Genomic DNA, 24632 nt, shown 5'->3' with positions numbered 1-24632 from the left:
GATGCTGCAGAGGAAAATGGTGTAGGAGCCAGTGACCCCTGTTCAACACCCATTGGTGACTCTTCCATGCCAGGGGACTGCCTGGCCAGGGACATGCATCTGCTTTCTACGCCCTTTGAGCCACCACAGCTGCACAGATGGAGCAGAGAATTGAGCCCCTTTTGTGTAGTAAAATGCCACTTTTTCTTTCGTAATTCCAATGTTGTTATGAAAGAGCTAAAGGAGATAAAAATAGCACCTTTTCAATTTAAAAGACAAATGTTCAAAGGCCAAGATTAAAAAGTCCAATTGTATATGTCAGTTCATTATATACCTCTCTGCATTATATCAGCATTCATTTTTCTTTTAAATGGGAGGAAACAATGAGATGAAATAAACATCATCATGACGTTTAGCTCAACAATATCAGGAGAAATCTTGTTTTTGAAAGGAATACAGGAATAGAAGAATCTACTACAGATCTTATCCTACAAACCATTATTTGGACAAGTAATCTCAATCACATAAGCATCTCTGTTGATGTCAGTGGGATTACTTGTGTGAGTAGGGATTGCTTGCATAAGAGTTCACAAGATTAATCTTCTATTTCTAGCTGTTTAGAATGTTCTTGTCCTTTTAATAGAAAATACTGATCAAAAGCACGGTATGTTTTAAGTCTTGATTAGTGAGCTGTGAACATAAAAGTGTGGTCCAAGTTTGAAAAGTCCACTGTAAAAAAAAAATGACATTAGGATGCTTTGTGTTTATGATTTCTTTATTGACCTTCCATATCTAATTTGCCCAGTTTACAAATCCAAACAAGATTCTCTGAAGTGTCAGCACTGCAAACAAGCTAAAGCCTAGCATTTGAAAATCAAAGCTCTGCTCTTTCTGCTTCATACATTGTCACCAGCAACAGAGAGTATGGAATCAGAACTCAGCTGTCCGTTTTGCAAATGGTGCACAAGATAAAATAAAAGAAAGCAATGCCTTTCTGTAGCTATTGTATATTGGTGCTACAGAGCAGACAGTCTAAGTGAGAACAAATGTTCACAGGTCTGGAGGTTGGGTTTAGGTCAGACCAATATAAAAATTAGGATTGTTGTTCAAACCTTATTGAAAGTTATCCTGACCTCTTGGGTTTGCAAAATTGGGCTGGAATCTCAAGTTGAGGAGCTGTGTGATGGGACTTGCAGCGTTTTGGTACTTCAGCTTCTGACTTTATCCAGAAACTTGCAATTCTTGAGGCACATGGAACTGAAAGATAATGAGGAGGAAGCAATTTATTGAATTCCAGAGGACTTGTTTGAATTTTGGTTGAATGTTAAGTCCTGTCTCATTTTATCTAAACTAATTTACCTGCTTCTAATAAAATCTATTTCTTTTGATTAACAACCCAAAGAGATAACATGATCTGGAAGACTCTTAGGGAGCAAATAGATTTTAATATGACATTTTAAAATCTCTGAATTATGGAAAACATTTGTCAGATGTAATTGTATAAAAGGGGATACTTTTTAAAAAAAATAAATACTCTAGATTTTTATGGGCAAGATCCTTAGCAGTAAAAAGTGAAATACCTCCTTTGAAGTCAGTTGAGCTATGTCTGATTTATATCTGCTTAGGACCTGACCCTTCTGAATCTTACAGCTGCATGACAAAAAATTATATGGGCCCCATTCTGCCCTGGGTAAAGGAAAGGCAATGCTGAGTTTCAACTCAAATATTGTCCTACAAACACATTCATCAGATGGATGTAATTACCTTGTCTCCCATAGAAGAACCAGGGATTTTGTTTTCTCAATGGATCTCAAGGGATGTGCAGGAAGCAAAGGGCATTCTGTGACCCCCCACTCCCAGCCATCATTGCTTCCGACTGGTCCCTGGACAAGAACCATGTTTCCAAGCTTTCTCTTGACTGCTTCCTCCTTGTACAATGGGATTGTGGCGTGAGCAGGCAGAAACAGAGTAGGTAAATACAGCCTCAGCTTGCATTAATTGGTACTGTTTCCCCATGGGCTTGGGAAGAGGAAAATCTAGAGAGGCACAACTGCTTCCATTGCTCTGCATCCTCCCAGCTCCATAGAGCCTGGACATTGTGTGCCCCCACAGAGGGTCTTCAGTAGTGTTGACGGAGCTGGGGTACATACCACTCCTCATGTCCACAGGCTGCAGCTCTCCTTAGCATGTAGACAGAAAGGAACGTGAACCCATCCACTTTATTGTACATCTCAACCCCGTCCCACAAACGCAGCCATGTCTTTCTTTGTCTTCCATAAATGCACCTGCTCCAGGCTGTGTTCAGCGTGGGGGCGAGGGGAGAGGGGGGGAAGGAGAAGAAGCCAAGTAAGGATCTCAAAGCCAGAGGGTGAGTAGGCAAATTGCACTGGTCTTGAAGCTGCTGATTGTGATAAAATAGTGCATCATGTTATATTCAGCCAACAAATAATCATGCAAACCACAGCCACTGGAGAGAGAAATGCGTTCCCTGGCTGAGAGCTTATCTATCCCATAAGGCTTTGTCCTGCAGGTGGGCTGAGGACTCTGACTCCAACCAGCAAATTATTTAAACATGTGTCCCGTGGAAGTACTCACATGTTTAAAATTCAGCACATGGTTAAATGCTTTGCTGCATTGGGGCATGTAGGAGGAATGAATTAAATTACTTCCAAGCCTGAATTGTCTCTATGATACAGTGCACTGTATATTTCAGTGAATCCTGTAGCAGAAATGTGCTACACCACTGGATGTCACTGTGAGCATCAATGCAGAGGAGCAAAATGATATTGCAGATGAATCCTGTCATAGGGTGACTGGGGAAGAGCACCAGTTTGTGAGTCAAACTGGTATGCTTCCCTATCCAGAACAAGCAAGAGAAAAACAACAATGTACAGCTAAACTCTGCAATAAATAATACTGTGTCCACAGAGTTGCTTGTTGCATTGTTACAGACAGGAGTTGATAAATTGGGAAATCCCTGAAGCACCATTAAGTACCCAGCACACAACATTTTATTTATGTAGATAAATAACTCTGCCTAAATGTAATAAATCTGTGAGGGTGAAATGGTGTGGTTTTATATCTATAATGTGAGCGTTTCCAAGACGTAAGTACCGGTTTATGCAAATAGGTCCTAAACTCATCAGTTCTACTTACCTTATTATTGGTATCTGTCTTCACTGAAACTGTGTACTGAGTGCACTTCATTAAAGCTGACAAACCAAAGGCCTCTCCTTCTCCCGGGGTATTGCCATCTCCATTACAATACAGAGGCCATTAGATGAGCCTTCCACTGTAAGTAAACAATATTTCTTTATTGTACTTTAAAAATCCCATTTAAAGAGGAAGGAAGGATTATTTTACAATGCGAAATCTACCACCTTGGACCCCACAGGTAATGTATCCACTCCTGGGTATTTCATGTACATCACAAGCCTTTTAGCCACAAACGTATAATTTAACCATTTTGCAGGGAGTGGTGTTTGTGTTTTTGTGACATCCAGATGTTTTCTTTTCAGAGGCCACATTGTGCTGTTCGCCATCATATTTTCTAGTGCATTGGTCATAATGCCATATTTAAAGGTGAAACAGAGTGCTTCAAAGATAAATCCCCCTCAAGCATTCGGTTCCAGTCAACACCAATATGACTGAACCAAGGGGATGATAACAGGAAAATCTCCCTCAACTCTTGCACACCTGCACAGGGACTGGCCAGAATATTTTAGTCCCTGCTTCCTCCTAGCACCACTAATATTTGTTTGAAAGAAGGTGTCGACTACAGGAGTGAGGGAGATTATGCTGCACTTTCTTAAAGGGCCAGTGTGCATGCCTGGGCATTCCCATCAGGAATTCTTGCTGAGTTGATAAGAATTCCTCTTGAGGTCTCTGAGATTCCTGTGCAGCCTCTTCACACCTACTCCAGCATGCCATATTCTCTAGCCCTTACAAAAGGCAGTCACTCTCCTACTCTGCTATGTGCACATGTCTTTACTGTATATCTGCATATAGTGATCCCCAGGGACATTCCGTAAGACACAGTAGTCTTCCTCAGTAGTTAGCATTGGAAATGTGGTATCTGAAGTTGAGTTTCTAATGGTGACCTCTATAAATACATTTTAAAATATGTGCCAATCAATTTCTCCCTTACTCACTGCTTAAGAACTAAATTCAGGGCTCTGTTTTTCCTCTGCTACACATGATGACAACATTAAAACCTAAAGTATTGCAAAGGACACCACTACTTGCTCTGCTTTATATGTTACAGATGCCAACAACTGTTGCCAGAAAGACTCAAATTTGCACTCAGACATTGGCAGAGAAAAGCTTTTAAGATCACATTTAACAAAATATGAGTTGCTTGTATTTAGAGTTGTCAAAGTTAAGCCACAAATTACGCTGTACAACAAACATCTAGAAGAACTCATACAAGAAACTCTGCTACTGTTACTGGTAGTGCCAATGTATGCTACGTCACAGCCATCATTGGGCTTCCTGAAACTGAGTCAAGAAATTGGTCATACAGACGCTTATGCATGAATCACAAAGCATCTGCTAGGACTTTCAAGTCACAATGCTTATGTTTCATTGAAGCCCCACTGAGTCTCGAGGACTATAAGGAGGCAAGTAACAGTTCAGTTCCAGCTCAGGTCATTGGTCACATGCACTGCATTACTGCTTATTGGAGGGTTTGGGAATATTCCATTCAATCATAAAAGACCGTAACAGCCAGGCCATATGATATCAACATCATCTTAGGCACTTCAGTCACTAGGGAAAGAGAACCAATATGGTGCTAAAATCAGGGGCCTAGATATTAGGGATAAATTAACCCTTTATTATATAAGCGAAGTAATCACTGTAAAAAGGGGCATGCATAACACTGATCTTCTGCTTGGTTCATAATCTACATCTACATTCAATTTAAGACAGTGTGGCTGAAACAACCTGGCAGGATAAATCATAATGAACACAATGATTTACAATTGGATATTATTGGCCTTCTGTCTCTAAAATGTGGACCCGTGCAGATTTTTCCTTCAAAGAGGACTGGCAGTGACAGATGTCTATACTCTCAATCTTTTTCTCATTCTCCTGCCCAGGCAAGATTTGTTCACCCTTGGTACTCAGTGTACAGGACCATGGCTCTTAGGAAAGCTGTTTCCCTATGTAGTGCCTGTACCCACACATTATCTGCTGGAGTTTTTATAACTACTAGTAGTGTAGTATTTGGATGTCATAGTCTCACTCTGCTTCTACTGTTTTCCTATGACCCTTCAACAGCCCTGCTGCTTCTTGGTCTGTGCTGCAAGATGCTAGCCAGGACACCTCTAATTAAGGAGCTGATGAAGACAGTTGGGTCCATAGTCACATCTCAACATGGGGTTCCCCATACACAAGAACCCTGGCCTCAAGAAAAAGTAGACAGTAGTGGGGATCTTTGGTCTGCATAGGCGGGGTATGTGGGACAAGGTGGCTTCCTCCATGGCTCTAATGGTTACTGTTTCCACCTTCGCAGGTGGCTGTCTGCAAACTCATACAGACATCTCTGCATCATTTACACTGGGTCATGTATTCAAGCTTGCATAGGGTTGTTGTTTTTTTTGCAACTGAGGGCCATAAACTTTTTAAAAATGAAAACTGAGATTCTGATGTCATCATACCAATCTCTGTCATGTGAACACTTCAGACTCTCAGGTGCTAATTTGGTAGGTAGAATTGTCTGGGGGAGCCCATCCTCTTTCACACTTGTGGGTAGAAGAGGATGCCAAGGCGCATGTAGTTATTAAACGAGCATTAAAGGAGGTTGCAAGTATCTTAGAGTATCGTATGCAGGGCTCCCAAGCTGCCAGTTTCATAAACCATGTCTTTATTTTTCCAGCATAATGGAGGCCATTAGCTGCTGGAGGCTCAGAAATGCCCATTTGTTATACAATACTTTTATTTCCAAATAGCATAGGCATTATTCTCCCCTGCCTTTGATCTTGATTAGACACTTACACCTTTGCAAAGTGGGCATAAAATGCTACTGGATCACCATAGCAGAGTTTTACACTCCCTTTACACATGCTCCAGGGCAGGGGAGAACCAGGCCCCATGTGTTTCATGGTGAATATTTCTCTTTTCCCCTGAATGCTTAGATTACTTAGCAAAACCAGAAGTTTCCTCTTCAAATAGCTGCTACTGTTGTCTAGAATTTTCAAGGGCTGGTTATGTTGATACATGGCGGATCTTCATTCCAACATTTTGCTGGTGGTGCCATTGAGATCTGCAGAACATCAGTGTTAAAAAAAGACTTCATTGGCAGGTAAATAATGGATGAACTACGCCCTACATTTTTAGTCATTCCTGTAGTGAGGAAAATCTTGACTGTGAACTGCTGAGGTCCTGAGTGATTGTCTTCAGAGCAGCGTGTGAAAAGAATAGTTTTATGTGAGGAGTAAATAGCTGTCATTCATCTCAATCAGATGTTAACTCCTAAGTCTAACCACCACAATGTATACATAAAAAATTCACATACACATTCTAGGCCTAGGCTGCCTTACTGACTGCCTCTTTCCTTGTGGGGTAGCACGCAACTGAGCTCCACTGAGGTGTTTGAACTAACTTCCCCCTGGTTTAAAAGCGTGGAAACTAGTGGCAGAGCTTTTCCAGTGTGATGCACCTGACTCTGGAATTTGCTTTCCCGTTTGCTCTGACTTTTGAAGCACACTATCAGTTTTGAGCAGGAAGATAGATTAGAAAGCTTTAGCAGTGGTGACGTTTGTCCTGTGGGTCCTCCCTGCAAAGCTCAGTCCCAAGGGCCCTCTACCTGTGTGGCGGAGAATGCCCTTCTGCTCTACAAAATTGCATTCTATTCACAATGTGATCTCCTTGCATGTACAGTGCATTGATCATACTGAATGGATGCCATTTCTCCACACAGGTAGGGCACATTCCAGCTCCATGCAACTGTTTGTCACCAGGGACACGTAACTGATCACCATTAGCTTGCATGGATTGCAGATGCCTAACACTGCCACTGGGGTTTAATGAGGTGTACAGTGGTTATTGATAATTTGGATGAGTTAATTGGTCAAAAGTCTATAATTTATTGAAATATGCTAGAAGACTTGCAATTATACATGCACTTATTCAGGGGCAGCTCTAGGATTTGCGCTGCCCCAAGCACGGCGGCACGCCACGGGGGGCGCTCTGGCGTGGACCTCCGGTGGACCTCCTGCAGACGTGGACCTCCGGTGGACCTCCTGCAGACGTGCCTGCGGAGAGTCCGCTGGTCCCAACGCTCCGGTGGACCTCCCGCAGGCATGCCTGTGGATGCTCCACCGAAGCCGCGGGACCAGTGGACCCTCCGCAGGCACGTTTGCGGGAGGTCCACTGGAGCCGCGGGACCAGAGGACCCTCCACAGGCATGCCTGCGGGAGGTCCACCGGATCCGCCTGCCACCCTCCCGTGGGACGCTGCCCCAGGAGCGCGCTTGGCGCGCTGGGGTCTGGAGCCGGCCCTGCACTTATTCACCCTTTTAAAATGGAAGTGAATATTTAATTATTTAGATATAACCTCTCCAATATTCTAAGCACCATAATATAGAATTAATAATCCAATGCAATCCCAGCATCATTACAATAATCATCCACAGGAACTAGGCCAACTGGCCAGAAACTCCTTGCCATTCCTTTATTGCTATGAGAGGCATACCCTCAGCCCTCTTCAAACACCCTGTCAGACACAATTCTCTCATAGTGTGCTTGCAAGGTCACCATAAACAGGCTGTTTCGGACCGAGGGGAAAGCCAGTTCCAAAGTCCTGGAGCCCTCAAAGAGTGCCCTGCCAGAACCACCTCTGCCCCCTGTATAAAAACAGGCATCCAGTTTGTATGCCTCTCATGACTGCAGCTGTGGGAAAGAGATGATTCCTCAGGTAAGCCAAGTAAACATCAAGGTTTATCCCTTTAGCAGAAACATCCAATTCCCTGAGAATGTAGGCAGAGCCTGACTGTATCCAACCCACCTGAAGCAGACTGTTGGTATCTTTTTGCACTTAGGACTGAATGATTAAACCTGCTGTAGCTCTGGAAATTGTAGTTTCTAATTAATTTTTGCAGTATTCATGTATTTGGAAAAAAAAATCTGAGAACTAATTGACAGCTAAAATTTTCAGCTCTGCAGTAACTCCTGTGACCTCCTTACTCTGCTAGTCTTGCTACAATCACACACATTTCACCACTGAACTCTCTCTACTCTTGCTTATTGGGATTAAATCCTCTGAGGAAAGATGATTGCTGCCTTAATGAGGCAATTATTACAGAGCCATTATAAACAAGAAGAGGTTTTTTTTAAACTATGATTTAATTCTCGAAAGAGAGTTGGGAGCAGGCAGTGGAGGTTGGGAGAAGAAGGCAACATTTTAAGTGTTCTATCTGAGCTGTGTGAAACTCCATTGTTTCAGTTTGCAGAAATTTGTACAAATGGCTTATTTGGCTTTATTTCCTAGAGGTTTGTGTATTGGAAGGAGAGGACTGGGAGGAAGGGGATCTGGATTCTGTTCCTTGTTAGTGTGTCAAAGAGATTATTAGGTCGCTTTCCCATGTTTTTTCCATACAGGTCAGGTAGAGGATCTTAGTTCAAATCTCCTTCTGTTTGTCAGGGAAATCTGGGTTTTACAGACACACCTAAGTATACTTCATCTGGTTCAGGTTTTATCAAGATTGTGCTGAAACAGCTGTATTTGGTAACTGTATGGTCATGTTCTTTTTTCTTTATGCCACTTTTCCTGGTTAGGGTCGCAGTGGCAGCATGGGGAGTAGGAAGGACCAGATTTCCCTTTCCTCCGCAACAGGTTCCAGCTCCTCTTGGGGGATTCCCCAGTGTTCACAGGCCAGACAGGAGATATAATACCCCTCCAGCATGTCCTGAGCTGGCCTTGAGGCCTCCTCCCAGTGGGACGTGCCTGGTAGCCTCCTAGGGGCATCCTTATCAGGTGCCCGAATCATCTCAGCTGACTCCTCTTGATCCGGAAGAGTGACGGCTCTAGTCTGAGGTTCTTCTGAATAGTGTAGCCCCTCCCCCTGTCTCAGTGAGTAAAGCCACTTGTACTCATGATTTTGTCCTTTTGGTCATTACCCAACGTTCATGACCATAGTTGAGGATGGGGACATAGATCGACCTGTAAACTGAGAGCTTTGTCCAAGAACTCATGTCCTGCTTCACCACCACAGACCAGTACAGCGCCTATATCACTGCTACCGCCGCACCAATCCACCAGTTGATCTCATGCTCCTGCTTGCCATCATTTGTGAATAAGACCCCTAGATATTTATGTTCTTCTATTAAGTCAGCTGCTCCCCTTTCACCTGCAGAGAACTGTCCACTTTCTTCTGGGAAAGGACCATGACCTCTGATTTGGAGGTGCTGATTCTCATCCCAGCCGCTTCACATTCGGCAGTGAAACATTTGAGTGTGCATGAGAGATCGCAGTCTGAAGAATCAAGAAGGAAAACATTATCTGCAAACTGCAGAGATGCCACCTCCGAGTCCCCAAACCAGATATACTCCAAAGCTCGGCTGCACCTTGATATCCTGTCCATGAAAATCATGAACAGGAGTGGGGACAAGACACACCCTTGTCAGTGTCCAGCACCCATCTTGAATGAACTCAACTTAATGCCAAGAATACAAACACAACTCGCACTGTGAGAATAGAGGGACTGGATAGCACGCAAAAGTGGCACCGGCACCCCATCCTTCTGCAGCACTTCCCACATGACATCTCAGAGAATGCAGTCATATGCCTTCTCCAGGTCTACAAAACAAAGGAAGACCGGATTAGTAAACTCCCACAACCCCTCAAGTATTTGAGAGAGATCAAAGAGCTGGTCCATTGTTCCACAGCCAGGACGGAATCCACATTGTTTCCCCTGAATCCGAGGTTCAACTAATGGACGTAACCTCCTTGCCAGCATCCTGGAATAGGCTTTGCTGAGGAGTGTGATACCCTTGTAGCTGGAACACATCCTCTAGTCTCCTTTCTTAAAGGTTGGGATCACCACCTGGTTTGCCAGTATAGAGGTACTGCACCCACCTTCCACGCAACATTGAAGAGGAGCATTAACCATGACACCCCAACATTGTCCAGTGATTTCAACATTTCTGGATGAATCTTGTCCACCCCTGCTGCCTTACCACTATGAAGGCACTGGTCAGAGTGCTTATAAGGGGTATGATTTGGGTTTTTTTATGATTTTAAGCTAACTACATAGATTCAAATTCCCAAATGTTGTAGTTACTTATAGTGTGCACCGATTTTATTTATATAACACACATCCACACTAAGTAATTACTTCAGAAAGAACAAAACCTGTCCTTCTTAGGCTCTGCACCAAATTATTCTACAGGGAAGTGCATCTCCCTCTATTCTTACCAGAAGATTTGATTCAATAATCCTTTATAACTATTTAAACTGATAACCAGGGTTGTGGCCCACCATAAAGGAGTTGCCAGGAAAAGCCACAGCTTGCCAGCTTTCTCTTGAAAGGACAGGGATACGGCCCTCCGATGAAGAATAGACAAGTAAGCAGTAAATCTTTGAAAACAAAAATATTTATTTAGAAATGAGTAGTTACAGTGAAAGAATAGAGATAGATATAAGTAGGAACAAATACAATAAAGGTTTACAAAAGTGAAGTGGCGCGGCAAATAAAGCAATGCAATAACAATATAATCATTTACTTAATACTCTATGCCTTATACCAATATAGCAATTAAACATATAACAATATATCAATTAAACATTCAATACTAAAAGCTAAACATCCAGTAAGCACTAGCTGGGCGGTTACGAAATGGGTAGGGGGAGATCTCACTCAGATGACACACATCAGCTTTATTTACACTTGAAACCCATGTGCTCTAGGATATTAAGCAAAAGGAAATTCACTTACAAAATGCTTCTTAAAATTCCTTCTGAGACCATCTCAAATGTCCTTCTGCTCTGTCTGGTGTTGGGGTGCAATGGAAGGGTGATCTTGCTGAGCCTGCGGCTGCTGACACAGAGTGACTGCTTGCTACTGCTAAGATAAAACGGCTTCTCAGGTGAGAGAGACAGAATCCCGCCTGGTAGCTGCTGCGGTGGCCTCCTGCTTGCTGGGTAGCAGAAGAGCTGTTGCCCGGGACAACCTCAGAACTCTGGGTGGGCTGCTGCTAGTGCTGCTGCAACAGCTCCTTTTCAGGCAGCTCTTGGCTTCATAGAGTTCCGCTGATGCTTCTCAGGTGGCTTCTTCTGCGCTGGTGTTTTCTTCCTTGCAGGTGTCTTGTAGCCTCTTCTTTCTTCCAGGTTCTTGATCCCACTACAGTGTTTAGCCACCCTTATATACAATTTGCTCTCCCAAGCTCAGCCAATCCGCTTCCAACTTTCGGCTGGCACCTCCCACTCAATAGACTTCTGTGGGGCTATAATGTATCTCTATGGGACTTTGCTGAGTCATACCTGGTGCAATCCTACCTCCCAATTGCATCATCCCCATACATTCCAATGAGCTTCAATGCATTCCTATGGGGGTTTTCTTAGCTGACCTATGGATGACCTGTAGCTACTTCCCATCTGGAAGCCCAATGTATTTCTATGGGCTCCAATGTATTTCTATGGAGTTTTGCTTAGTCATTCCCCACAGGAAGTGAATATAAGAACATAAAACTAGCCATACTGGGTCAGACCAATATCCTTTCTACAGGCAGTGGCCATGCCAGGTGATGATCTAACAGGTAATGATCAAGTGATCTCTCTCCTGCCATCCATCTCCACCCTCTGACAAACAGAGGCTAGGAACACCATTCCTTACCCATCCTGGCTAATAGTTATTAATGGACTTAACCTCCATGAATGTATCTAGTTCTCTTTTAAACCCTATCATGGTCCTAGCCTTCACAACCTCCTCAGGCAAGGAGTTCTACAGGTTGACTGTGCACTGTGTGACTGTGGAATTACTTCTCTCTGTGGCTGCCATTACTGAACTTTTCCATTTAAATTATTATTATTTTATCTTTAATTAAGTCCTTATTTTTAAAACTAATCACTACTCTGAGCATACCAAAGGGTCCTGACACTATCACCACTCCTTTTATGTCTAATTAAGCAAGTTACAATTTTCACGGATTTAAACCCCTTCCCGAGGTTTTTCTGCAGACTTTTAATTTAAAGTGTTATAAGACATTTCAGGCAACTGAGGCAAAATTTCTTGCCACGCCATCATAGAGGTGATGTTCACCAAGATTTAGTTTACATGGTAATCTGGATACAATAATAAGAAAGCTAGAATTTGGCTGCATTCAATGGAGCCAAAGGCTATTCATGCCATCTAGCAGTACATAGTTCCAGAAAGAGAGCATTTTCTTTCCCTTGCATCATTTAAGCCACACCAAGGCCTGAGGAGTGGTATATCAAAGCTGAGTACTAGCATACACAGCTGAGGAGAATTTTACCCCTAAGGATCTATACTACTGCTACTTATGTGATATGTAATTTGGTTCTACTCCCTCTGGAATTAAGGCAATGGAAGATAATATACATTCTTGCAGTACTCTGGATGGAAATAAGCTAAACTTGGGCCAAATTCTGCAGTCCTTTAACCCAGTAAACCTCCAGTGGAACTGGTCATATATGTAAATGCTGTTCAACATAAATGTGAAATCATGCCTTAAATGTATAAACCAAATGTGATTGTAATGCTGTTTACTTCTATTAAATATGTATATATTTATTTTTTAGGAATATCACCTATGTATACAATACATCATTATTTTGCATTGGGTCTTTCATATAAACTGTATTTCAAAGTGCTTTTACAGTATTACAATTTACAGTAACAAACTTGAAATCAGGAAGAAATAAAAGCAGAGGCACATACATTATGAAGTAGTGGCAACGGAGAATAGAGAAGTTTTCAGATGAGATTTGAAAATAGATGGAAAGTATAAAAATCCTCCGGTAAGCAGAGGGACAGCCTGAAGTGAGCATTATGTATAAATTTGGGTATTAATGAATATCCACAGTTGAATGCTCTCTCATTGCCTTGTTGAATACAATGTTTTATGCTTGCTGCTTTTTCTTATAACTGATAAATAATATCATCTTTGACTAAAACTTTGCACATTCATTTTCACCTTCAGAAGATTGCAATCCTTTCATCGCAGATCATGATACATGGCAGAGCTGTGTGAAAACTGTTATGGAAAAGTATGGAATGTTATATTTTTAACCCATTTAATGCAATGGTTTTGCCTTCATATATCAGAGTCAAGTTCAAGACCAGTGAAACTACCTAGTTAATCACCGCATTTACAGGATTTTGATAGGTGAAGGCAAAACACAATTTCCAATAAGTCCTTGAACTATATTGGGGACAACTTTTTGTTGCAGAGAGTGGAGAAAGTATTTCAAAATTTTCAATAATGACTTGGATAATGGAGTAGAGAGTGTGCTTATAGAATTTGCAGTTGACACCAAGCTGGGGGAGGTTGCAAATGTTTTGTAGGACAGAATTACAATTCAAAATGACTTTGAGAAACTGGATAATTGATCTGAATTCAACAAGATGAAATTTACCATGGACAAGAGATAGGAGAAATCAACTACAAAATGAGGAATACCTGGCTAGGTGGAAGTACAAATCCTGCAAAGGATCTGGGGGTTATAGTGCATCATAAATTGAATGAGTCAACAACGTGATGCAGTTGTGAAAAAAGCTGAAATCATTCTGGGATATACTAACAGGGATGTTGGAGGTAATTGCCCTGCTCCACTTGGCAGTGCTGCTCTACTAAATGCAGACTGCAATATAAAAAGGGTCAACAACTACCCCAAATTGTATTGCTACCTGATGGTGGACCACAAGAACTTGATTATCTCCTTGTGAAAACATTTTACACCATACTCATGTGTGGTCTAAGTCACAGGCTTTTGATGTAGGGAGGCAGGAAACTTGGAAGAGAAATAGTCAACTGATTAGTTTTCGTTGCTTATTCCTTATCCAACAAGAATTCAGTGCTTCTTCATCGTACTCTGTTACAGATTAGCCAATATTTAATGGGTTCATTTAGTCCTTTTGCGTCTCTTCCAGGAGTCTGAAACAGTTTTCATTTATATCTATAAATTGAAGTCATATATAAATATTGTAGAGAGAAATCATTCACCACATTGATCGAGTCTGCCTGTTCTACATGTAAGGCTACTTCTTCTTAAAGAAATGAGGATTTAAACCCTCTTTGTAATAGCTACTCAGAATGAAGGTAGGTATTGCAGTTCTGAGGAACAGGCACCTGTTTTAATGAACAAATTCCTCAAAGTGATTATGACTCCAGGATGCAACTGGAATTTCATTCCATTACCATTAAAAGAAAATCACATTTATTTCTATGACACAGGAAAGCATATGACAGAAATTTTACCACAATTCTAGGGTTTTTTTTTAATATGCAAGTTGACTAATTCTTCAATAATTTTTCACTCTATACATACTATTTCCATTCTCAACCAATGCTACAATCAGGTTTTAAATTCATTGCTTGGAAACATGGTGGAATGTTTAGTAACCACTCAGGAGTCAGATTTGTCTGGAGAGAAGACACAACCTTTCATTAATTGTGTGAGCTCTCAGTCTGAAAAGACTCAGATTTCTTTCTGGAAACGTCTAGCTTACATTGGGCATGCTCAGAAGCTTGACACCAAAATTAGCATAGTCACTCCCATATTAGCATTACATTTCCTTTGCATAACCCCTCCTCTTCTGTTTAAATTAATCCCCTACATTACAACTAGAATGTGGGCAGGAACCAATGAGAGAGAGGTAGAAACACAGCAGCTCTGAGAAACAAATTGAGAAATTAGAGAGAGTGTAATGATTAGTGTAGGCAGCATCTTCACCGATAGATGGTGCTGTAACTTTATATTAACATCACGTTGCTGTGTTTTATTTTGTTATGCTGTTGATCTGACCTGGAGGGTGGTTAGCAAAACAGTCAGTCTTGCCTGTGTGTGCTGGAGTTGTTATTTTCAATGTTCCAATAAATCCCTGTGATTCCATAAGTGAGTGTGTGAAAGATAGCTTGGAGGGCCGGGCAGCTGTAGAGCACATGGCTCTCAGCCTCCTGCATGGTTGAGTAGCCTCAGTCTTTAAGGCTGGGGAGTAGTAGGGGGACCCAGGCCCTCTGTGACGGGATCCCCGGGGTACAACCTGGAAATGGGGTACCAGTGTGACTACTTAACTCTCCAGCCTGGGCCGTCTCTCACAATGCTTTGCTAGTGACAAGCAGCAAATCCCTTCAGGTGCTGTTATCACTCAGCACAACAGCATGTGGAGCCCCAGCTAGATTGCATGAAGGCTCCCAAAGTCTCTCATGAATCACACAGAGAAAGGCACTAGCCAATTATCCCCAGCTCCCCAGCCTTATACTCCAGAGCTGTACCATCTTGTCCTGGTCAGAAGTATGACCAGTGTACATTTTTTTACCAAGTTCATCCCTCCTTCATTGTGGAGAGGACGTGCACCAGATTTTGTAAATTCAGCTGAGGTTTCCCAAGTACTTCAAGCAAAATACACTGTTTTAACAGATTTATTAACTGCAGAAAGATAGATTTTAAGTGATTATAAGTAGTAGGCATAAAAGATAAGTGCACAATCTAAATCTTAAACCTTATTACATTAGGCAGTATTTAGATCAGCAGCTTTCTCACCCCACTGGATGTTGCAGTTCTTCTCCCTCAAGCCTGGACCAGTCTGCTCAGATGAAGGTGTTGTTTTCTCAGCGTTCTTGTTGCTTCCAGACATGTCCCAGTGGGCTTTGCTCAGTCACAGTGTTCAAGTAAACCCCCCATTTTGTGGACTGGTGCAACTGAGTCATAGAGTTGGTTAATGGTCGGTTAGCACCCACCTGGCAGTAGAGATTCTCAAACTTACAACATATTTCAATAACAAACATACAGCAAAATGCCATAACTTTATTCACATTAACAATATGTATAACTGGACAGAACAATGGTTTTCAGTAGGGAAACAGCTAGCTCTGGTCTCTTTATCAGTCAGTCCCAAACTGAAGCAGGCACTTCTTTTCTTCCCCCTCCAGGGCTGGCATTAACTGCAGGTATAGTGGGGCAGGGCGACCTTGGCCCAAAGGCTCTCCTTAACCCCTGCTGTTCTTACTGGCAGTTTCTCTGCTTCATCACAGAGTGATAGCTTCATGATGGAATATAGGATTCAAGTATCAGAGGGGTAGCCGTGTTAGTCTGGTTCTGTAGAAGCAGCAAAGAATCCTGTGGCACCTTATAGACTAACAGATGTTTTTGCAGCATGAGCTTTCGTGGGTGAATACCCACTTCTTCGGATGCAAGTCATCCAAAGAAGTGGGTATTCACCCACGAAAGCTCATGCTGCAAAAACATCTGTTAGTCTATAAGGTGCCACAGGATTCTTATAGGATTCAAGTGAGCAGACCAATATGGAACCCTGCATGGAAGGCAGATGACCTGGATTCTTGGGAGTTACTCTTTAAATTCATAATCAACTGGGAGGGGGTAGGGAGTTGAAATGATGAGCATGGACAGCACCTCCACCAGTAGATGGGGCTGTGTCTTTATCTTGTATGTTATATTCTATGTCATCTGGGGCATTTAGGAGGAAGTTCAGGTCTGTCTGTCTATGCTGGGGTTGGTACTTGCAGGGTTCCAATAAATCCCTGTGATTCTTTAAGCAAGTATTACAAGTGCAGGGGTGCTGGAATAATTTGTATAGTGGGGGTGCTGAGAACCATTGAACCAAACCATAAAACCTGTATCTGATGGAAACCACTTGAAGCCAGGTTGTGTGGCAGCACCCTAAATTCCAGCACCTATGTACAAGTGTCCCGTGGTTGCTGTAATACTCTGCTTTTCTTAGTCATCCTTTATTTGGGTGTTTCCTGTTTCCCCTGCAGCAGTCCTCCTATTGTTTGGCTCCTATTTCATTGCTTATGCTTCCTCTGCTGGGGTTCATGTTTGCTTACTCCATTTTTCTCCCACATTGGCTCCTCTGTTAGTCTGCAGTGTGTTCCATTCTATGCATCCGAAGAAGTGAGCTGCAGCTCACGAAAGCTCATGCTAAAATAAATTTGTTAGTCTTTAAGGTGCCACAAGTACTCCTGTTCTTTTTGCGGATACAGACTAACACGGCTGCTACTCTGAAACCTGTAATTGCATTGATAGCAGCACAGGTTGGCATGTCCATGTTAGCTTTAATCTAGCTAGCACAGGAAAAAATAGCAGTGAATATGTGGCAGAACAGGCTTCAGTGTAGGCTAGCAATATGACTAGGTACCCAGAGTCCCAGCATGCTTGTATAGCCTTCCCTGAAGCCCGGGCCACCACCTTTTCATTGCTCTTTTAGCTGTGCTAGCTAGGTTAAAGCTAGGTTAAAAGGTAGAGTGGGAATGCCATCCTGTGCTGAAGTCACACCTCTGATTGTAGTGTAGACATACCTGCATCTCCTGTTGTGCTCCATTCCCAGCTTTACCTAGATTCACTAGAGTGACTATGGTTGGGGCTGGATGGGAAAGCAGGAGTCCTCAATCTTAGATCCTCTAGCACTGCTCAAAGCAGCTTTAGGCTATGTGTACACTTGGAGCTGAGGGTATGATTCCCAGCTCAAGCAGATATGCACTGGCTGTCATCAAGCTGGTGCACTAAAATAGTAGTGCAGCCATGCTAGCAGCAAGCAGTGGCATGGGTTAGCTACCCTGATTAAGAATGGTAGAGGTCCAGGTGGGTTTGTTCTGGGGACAGTTAACTCATAAGAACATAAGAATGGCCATACTGGGTCAGACCAAAGGCCATCTAGCCCAGTATCCTGTCTTCTGATAGTGGTCAATGCAAGGTGCCCCAGAGGGAATGAACAGAACAGGTAATCAGCAAGTGATCCATCCCCTGTCACCCATTCCCAGCTTCCAGCAAACCCATGCTGCCACTCATTGTGCCCATACTGCTGTGGCTACACTGCGATTTTTAGTGCAACCTTGACAAATTGGTCCAGATTCAACAAAATGAAATTTGAAAAAGACAAGCACAAATACTTCACTTACAAAGGAAAAAATCAAATGCCCTACTTCAAAATGGGTAATAACTGGCTAGGTGGTAGTATTACTGAAAAGGATGGGGGACCATGGTGGATCACAAATTGAATATGAACCAACAATGCGATGCATCTGCAAAAATAGTTAATATTATTCTTGGGTATATTAACAGGAGTTTTCTATGTAAGAAGACCTGGGAGGTAATTGTCCTGTTCTACCCAGTATTGATGAGGCCTCAGATAGAGTACTGTGTCCAATTCTGGGCTTTAGGAAGAAAGTGGACAAATTGGAGAGAGTCCAGAAAGGAGCAACAAAAGTGATAAAAGGTTTAGTAAATCTGACCAATGAGGATAGGTGAAAAAAACCCTTAGTCATGTTTAGTCTTGAGAAAGGAAAACTGAAGGGGGACCTGATAACAGTCTCCAAATATGTTAAGGTCTGTTATAAAGAGGATGGTGGTCAATTGTTCTTTATGTCTTCTGAAGGTAGGACAAGAAGTAATGGGCTTAATCAACAGCAAGGGTGATTTAGGTTAGCTATTGGGAAAAACTAATTATAAGGGTAGTTAAGCTCTGGAATAGGGTTCCAAGGGAGCTTGTGGAATCCCCATCATTGGAGGTTTTTAAGAAAAGATAAACAAACAGCTGTCAGGGATCGTCTCAGTTTACCTGGTCCTGCCATAGGCTTGGGACTTGATGACTTCTCAAGCTCCCTTGGAGCCTTACATTTCAGGTAACTAAATAATGAATACGTATAACTTTCTCTGATCTTCTCTAGGAGTAATGTGAAAAATGTCAGCTTCTGTTAGTATCAAAAGTGCCACAATCAAACACTCAACCAGTGGCTTTGCCTGTAATTAGTGTATTATACAGTGTTTATGCATCAAAAGACAGATATATTATTGAGAAAAATAGTTAAGATTCAGGAAATGTGGATTGTGATACCTATTAGTCTATACAAATAAATGCTGAAATCTGTAATCTGTAAACTTACACTTGACAAAAAATGGAAATATCATTACAATAGATCTCTTTTAAAAAATCACTTCTGTTTGGAAAAGTATTTATTACACAAGATACTTGCCCATACTTTCTATTGAAGTTTCATTTATAAATAGCTTATAATGTGTTAATAAATTATTAACATATATTATAAGAGTCCATTTATAAACAAGTTAATAAGTAGCAAAGATAGGAGTTGAATATTCATGGAGATGAAACTATCACTTTTCCCTAGATGATGTAAAAATTGAGACACATTGGAGAGAAATATGGTGAGTTTTGACAGTTTTTATTGTGATGATCCTGTTTTGTGGACAAAGAAGTGGGATTGGCTATCTCTGTTGCTGATCGGATACCAGTCCATTTGCTCTTAGATGCTACACTGATAGACACTGTATACGAATTTAGAGAGCCACAAGGATTTTATTTGGCTAGACTGGGGGTGGGGAGGGAGGGAAGAGGGTGAATGGGAGTGGGGTAGAGTTAAAAATGAGAAGTTAAGGTGTGAAAAGGAAGAGTTAATCACACAGGAAGAGGGGAAGATCTAGTCAGCACTATAGACAGATGAATGAAAATTTCTGCTCAACGTTTAGCAGTGGTCAAAAGCAAATGACTTGTTAAGATTTATAAAGAATGGGTTAAAATATAATGTACGTTTAATGGAATTCTGCTCACCTGAGTGCCTTGAAAATCACTGGAATTTAGAAGCTCTGAATTAGATGCTTAGGCACCCTATCCAACACATTAGGGCAGAGAGATGCCTAACAATGGAATTCACAAAAGCCAGCAAGCTAATAGGGAGCCACCTAAACTAGTCAATGGGAGGTGCCAACAAGAGGGGGGATGCAAGGGGGAGGGATAGCTCAGTGGTTTGAGCACTGGCCTGTTAAACCCAGGGTTGTGAGTTCAATCCTTGAGGAGGCCACTTAGGGATCAGGGGCAAAAAATTGGTCCTGCTAGTGAAGGCAGGGGGCTGGACTCAATGACCTTTCAAGGTCCCTTCCAGTTCTAGGAGATTGGTATATCTCCAAAGCCCCACCTCTCTGACAGAGTTAAAGGCCTATATCCAGCTGCAGTGCTTAGTCTCTGCTTCAAATCCACAGGGAGATCCTGTCCCTGAACCAGGCGCCCAAGCCATTCTAGTGAGGAGGAGGAGGATATTAACCTAGTGATTACTGTACTCATCCAGGATGTGGAATGTGGTTCAACTCCCATTCTGTTTGATGGGAAGAAGGGATTTGAACTCCATCTCGGGTAAGTGCCCTAACCATTGGACTGTAGAGCCAGTCACTTTGTCTAGTTCAACTAATATTTATTTATGTTAATACAAAGTAGAACGGCTTCAACAGGAATGATTGAGAGAGAAGCCAGTTTAGTTTAGAGACAAAGCAATTAAGAAGGGATATGACAGAGCCATATAGAATAACAGACAATATAAAGTTGGTAATTTGAGCACTTCTGCTTACCTATTTCCATAATACAAGGACCAGGGCATATTTAATGGATTGGCGGGTAGTAATCAATCTATCAGGGATTGATCTAGTGTAGACATGATAAATCGATCCCTGATCGCTCTGCCGTCGACTCCTGTACTCCACCACGGTGAGAAGCAGAAGCGGAGTCGATGGGAACGGCAGCAGTCGACCCTGTGCCGTGAGGACACAAGGTAAGTTGACCTAAGAGATGTCGACTTCAGCTCGTAGCTGAAGTTATGTATCTTAGGTCAATCCCCCCTCCTCTCCCCACAGTGTAGACCAGGCCTTAAAGACAACAATGAAAGCACTTAAACAAAATGAATTAACTGTGGAATTTGTCACTACAAGTTTTCTCTGTGGTTGAGTGCTTAGTAGAATGACAAAAATAATTGGATACTGATTGGGAAATGAGCTTTGGTGGACTTTATTTTTTCCCTTCCCATGGAAATTTCATTTTTTTAAATTTTATTTTTAAATCAAAAATCCCCAAACAACAACAAAAAAGTGATTTTAGGATTTTCAGTTTCCTAACCACCAAAACAACAACAACAACAACAACAACAAAAAACCAACCAAACAAACAAAACCCCTTTGTTTTCCTAGGTGGGAGACAGGGGAGAGCGGTTGTACCTTCTGGAAAAAATTCTTGTTTTGTCAAAAACCTAATTTTTCTATTGGAAACAAGTTTCATTGGAAAACTTTTGACCAGCCCTATCAGAGATGTTTGTATATGGAGAACATACTTAGTTACATTATAGGATACATATGTCGGATATAAATTCTCATGCTTCAAAGCATAACTCAACCACTGATGAGGGATTATAAAGACGTTTCCCCTATAGACAGGTTAATTCATAATTGTCTCTAATGGGATTTGCTTCAAAGTATCTGGTAGCAGCTACTGTCAGAGTCAGTATACAGAGCTCAATAGACCTGTATGATCTGGCAAACGAAGGAAAGAAGGGAAATAAATAGATAATGTTAGGACAAAACAAGAAAACAACACCATCACCAGAATGATTCCTAAAGTAGATCTCTCAGGAAAAAAATCCACTCTTTTTATTTAAATATGATGAGGAAAATGCTGAGACTGCCCTAGCACAATGGGGTCCTGGTCTATTTGCTTGGGCTCCTAGATGGTCCTACAATATAAGTACTACTACTACTACTAAAGCAAAACAGAAACAGATAGAAGTAGGACAGTAAAACTGGCAAACAGAAAGTTCAAGCAGAAGAAACAAGAATGAAACATTTTTTCATTCACAAGAAATATTTCATAAATGTAACAATCTGTGTATTGCTTTTGAAGGCAGTGGAAAAGATGTCTTGCAGATAATTTATAGTATTAAAACAATATTTTTCCAATCATATTATATTGCCAAATGTTCTGATTGCTTCTAAACCAAACAAGAGTATTCAGGACACTGACCTAATCCGAGAAAACAACCTCTTGAAACTTTTTCATCCCTGTCCTAGGGTCTGATTCAATAAAAACGGTCCATGGAAGCTTGTGTGAAACTGCAGGCACAGTGAAAAACAGATTCTCTTTTATAACTTGTACAGAGGTAGCTTTCTACACTACTATAACCATACATTCTATACGAACCCACACCCCCCAGGGGTTAAGGATAAGTGCTCTTTTCTTTCTCTCTCTGTGGCTATTTCAATGCCAATCCGTCTCCTTGTTTCACTGTTTTTAATTATTCTTTTTAATTATTTCTTTCTTGCCTGCGAGGTTCAGCACACCATTATCATTAAATATTAAGTTGTTTTTAGCAAAGTCGTTTCTTAAGGTTCTTTGAAACAGTCCTCCAAATACATTTGTTTACAGTCCTTCTAAATTATGTCTTGATGTGTTAAAAGGCTGGTGTAGATCTTCCCAGATGTATTCTGAGTTAATAATTATAATAGTATTCAGCACTTACATACCACTTCCATCTGAGGTTCTCTAATCATCTTTCAAATATGAATGAACTGTGCCAACACATCTATAAGGTGTAGGCAGTAATTAGTCTCAATTTACAGATAGGGAAACTGAGGTACATTTGAAGTTAAATGAGTTGCAAAGGTCAAATAGGAATTCTGTAGCAGAACTGAGAATGGAATCTAGATCTCCTGGATCTCTCTCCTGTACGTTAACCACAAGACCATCCATCCTTTCTATTGTTGCAATTTGACAATGCCCTTAAGATGTTTGGGACCAAATTTTTTTTCAACAGAATTCAGCTTTATTTAGGAACCTAGGTAAAGGCTGCACACTTTGGGAAACACTGATTAAAGAAAGGATTCAACCAATGAGTAAAACAAGTGAAGAGGTGGGAAGGATGGGATAGCAGAAAAACAAATACTCTACAATTACAAATTGTTCACAAAAATTTGGATTTTTGTTTGTTTGTTTGTTTTTGTTGATGGAGAAAAATAAGCAGAGCAGGACCAGTAATTTCAACTTGTTGCTAACCTAGCCATTTATCTGCTGCCCGTGTTTTGTAGGCACCGCAGGAAAAATGTGTGCAAAGGAGGGTATTATTATTATTACTGATCTTGAAGTAGTATCTAAGTACCCCAAACAGCTATTAGGGCCCCATTGTATTAGGCCAGGGTTTCTCAAACAGGGAAAGCCCCTGGCGTGCCGGGCTGGTGTGTTTACCTGCCCCGTCCGCAGGCCCGGCCGATCGCGGCTCCCACTGGCCGCAGATTGCTGCTCCAGGCCAATAGGAGCTGCTGGAAGCAGTGCAGGCCAAGGGATCATATCCCCTCAGTCCTTCTAGTCTCCAGACTAAACAAACCCAATTTTTTCAGTCTTCCCAAGTGCTCCTTCCTGGGTTCAAAGCGTTTTTTTACATTTGGGTGGTGGCAGCATTTACCAAGACAAGGTCAAAGCTGTAAACTTGGAAGTGTAATACAGGCCTGGAGTGGCCAGTATTAATTTTTAAACTCCTTGTGGGCCTTCACCTTCTGCACTTGAAGTGCCAGAGTAGGGATTCAGCCTTGACCCCAATCTAAACCGCTCTTGCTGCAATTTAAACTCATTGCTTCTTGTCCGATCCTCAGAGATTAAGGAGAACAATTATTCTCCCTCCCCCTTGTGATCATGTCCCCTCTCAGTCCTTCTATTCTCCAGACTAAACAAACCCATTGTTTTCAGTCTTCCCTCATAGGTCATGTTTTCTAGACATTTAATCATTTTTGTTGCTCTTCTCTGGATTTTCTCCAATTTGGCCACATTTTTCCTGAAATGTGTTGCCCTGAACTGGACACAAGACTCCAACTGAGGCCTAATCAGTGCACAGTAGAGCAGAAAAGCTACTTCTCATGTCTTGCTTACAACACTCCTGCTAATACATCCCAGAAGGACGCTTGCTTTTTTTGCAATGGTGTGATCCACTATGACCTCCAGATCCCTTTCTGCAGTATAACTTCCTAGGGAGTCATTTCCCAATTTGTATGTGTGAAGCTGATTGTTCCTTCCTAAGTGGAGTACTTTGTATTTGTTCTTATTGAATTTCATCCTATTTACTTCAGACCATTTTAATCCTACCCTCCAAAGCACTTGCAACCCCTCCTAGGTTGGTATCATCCGCAAACTTTATAAATGTACTCTCTCTGCCATTCTCTAAGTCATTGATGAAGATATTGAACATAATTGAATCCAGAAATGATCCTTGCAGGATGCCACTTGATATGCCCTTCCAATGTGACTGCGAACCACTGATAACTACTCTGTGGGAACAGTTTTTGAACCAGTTATGCACCCACCTTATAGTAGCTCCATCTAGGTTATATTTCCTTAGTTTGTTTATGAGAAGGTCATTCAGGTCAGTATCAAAAGCCTTACTAAAGTCAAGATATACCACATCTACCACTTCTCCCCATCCACAAGTCATGTTAATCTGGCAAAAAAAGCTATTAGGTTGGTTTGACATGATTTGTTCTTGATAAATCCATGCTGACTGTTACTTGTCACCTTTTTATCTTCTAGGTGCTTGCAAACTGATTGCTTAATTAGTTGCTCCATTATCTTTCCAGATACTGAAGTTAAACTGACTGGGCTGTAATTCCCTGTGTTATTCTTTTTCCCTTTTTATAGA

General features: G+C 41.7%; 1 long non-coding RNA gene across 1 annotated transcript; it reads right to left on the bottom strand.

Moving 5' to 3' along the window:
• Nucleotides 1–777: 777 nt before the first annotated feature.
• On the bottom strand, nucleotides 778–11135 carry LOC123367491. Its single transcript, XR_006578497.1, has 3 exons — nucleotides 10916–11135; nucleotides 3136–3271; nucleotides 778–1236 (listed from the first exon to the last, which is right to left on the bottom strand). It is a non-coding gene; the product is annotated as an uncharacterized LOC123367491 (long non-coding RNA).
• Nucleotides 11136–24632: the final 13497 nt, after the last annotated feature.

Source organism: Mauremys mutica, chromosome 3, assembly GCF_020497125.1.
Source record: "Mauremys mutica isolate MM-2020 ecotype Southern chromosome 3, ASM2049712v1, whole genome shotgun sequence".
Taxonomy (NCBI): Eukaryota; Metazoa; Chordata; order Testudines; family Geoemydidae; genus Mauremys; species Mauremys mutica.
Note: the sequence above shows the minus strand (reverse complement) of the source record. Positions and strands in the feature narration are given on the sequence as shown.